General features: G+C 41.2%; 1 pseudogene; it reads left to right on the plus strand.

The window, feature by feature from the left end:
- The first annotated feature begins 1,358 nt into the window (after positions 1-1,358).
- On the plus strand, positions 1,359-1,562 carry LOC118855563 (annotated as a pseudogene).
- The last annotated feature ends 289 nt before the right edge of the window (positions 1,563-1,851 follow it).

A 1,851-nucleotide genomic window follows, 5' to 3' on the forward strand; every position in this document is an offset into this window, starting at 1 on the left:
CTGAGCTGACCCAAAGTATGAATGCTCACTTGTGCTCATAGGTAATCAGATCTAGACACTGAGCCTTGTTGAAGTTGAGTGCCAAACTAATTATTGCTTACTTGATACTATCCGTGAGATCTCTACATGATTCCAAAGCAAGAATGGGGAAATGATAAATCCTTCCTCTGGTCTCTAATCATCGGTTAGAAGCTCCTAAAGTGATCACAACATGGTCAAAGTCAAATGGCCAAATAAGGCCAGAGAGCTCAAGTCATTTGTAATTGATCAACTGGAGTTGTTTCCACCTGTTCTCAAAAGGAAAAAGAACCATAAAGTTAGCTGACTCAACGTCTTGATCACAGGTTTTCTGTGATGATAGAATTTCCTGTTTCTTTCTGAAAGGATCATGACTGCAACTGCCCCATTTTCTGTTGGGAGAAATTTGAATCATTTGCTGCATTACCGTCCCTGTCTTAGTATTTCCTAACTTCACAGAAGGAACATGTAACTTTAACTCATGTTCTTTAGGAATGGGTCCCAGGTAACATATCTATCGAGGACAATGTAGATATTTAAACTGGAGGTCCTTAAAGACAAGATGTATGTTCTTAGGTCACAAATGCTGGAGAAGGTAATCTCAATTCAAGCAGCAGTTGAACTAATACAGGGATTCTTAATGGGTTTATGTGTGTGTGTCATGGACCCCTTTGGTAATGTGGTAAAGTCTACGGACCAATTCTCAGAATAATGTTTGTTGTCTACATCCTAAGTTGAAGGAAATGCTAAATTTCAGTTAGAGTTTTGTGAAAATAAAGATAAAGAAACAAGGAAAGAAAGGAAGAAAGGAAGAAAGGAAGAAAGAAAGAAAGAAAGAAAGGAAGGAAGGAAGGAAGGAAGGAAGGAAGGACTGTCATTACATGAACCAAAAGGAGGCAGAATATATAGCTCTAGCCACTTGTCCCCCATTCTTATCTAATGGAGACTTTCATACCTGACAGGAGTAAACAGGAAGTTGGGGCCTGAGGTTGCTCCACTCTCCTCAGAGTGGGACAGTTATATATACATACATACATACATACATACATACATACATACATACAAGAACTAGATGGTTTCTGAGGTTCTGTCTAAATATAAAATTCTGTCATTGCAAGCATAAATCTATCACAAATCCACTCAGATGAAAGAAAAAGTAAGAGAATAGCAGAGTAATTGATCCTAAGGGTCTAAAGGATCATACAAATTAAGCCTCTTATTTTACAATTCATTTCCATTCCATTAGAATGTAAACTTCTTGATGGCCAGAGCAGGGGCAGAAGAGGAGGGACGTCCAAGCATGTGCCCACCGCCAGTGCTTCTGCCTCTTTGCCCTCACCATGATCATCTTGGTGTGCTGCTTCATGGACAGCAAGATTGTGGGCAACAAGTGGGAAACCTACCTGGGGCTGCTGCAGGTAGAGTATACCAAAGGGAATGCTATGGATGTGCTGGGCCTGAAGTGTTACTGATGCCCTCAGATGCTGCTAGCCCGCATAGACCAGAGAGAGAAACTTCTCAACTACATGCCCCTGGAGAAGTGACCCCTATCCCTGAAAGCCTCCATCAGCTATCTGTCACATGGAGAAGCCCCCATCCCCAAAGGCCTGGCTCAGCTATCTGCCGCAAGGCTTCCAGAAATGGCAATAAACCCAATATTGGGGAAAAAAGAATGTAAACTCCTTGAAGGCAGGGACCATTTTGTTTTTGTTATTAACAGCAGGTAGTGGTAAAAGACAAGGTTTGATCAAATATAATAGATCTTTACCCTCCCAACAGGTAAATGTGGAGGGCAGATCCCTACCATATCACATTCTTCTTCTTTAAGTAATG

The sequence above is a fragment of the Trichosurus vulpecula genome, chromosome 6, assembly GCF_011100635.1.
Source record: "Trichosurus vulpecula isolate mTriVul1 chromosome 6, mTriVul1.pri, whole genome shotgun sequence".
Classification (NCBI taxonomy): Eukaryota; Metazoa; Chordata; class Mammalia; order Diprotodontia; family Phalangeridae; genus Trichosurus; species Trichosurus vulpecula.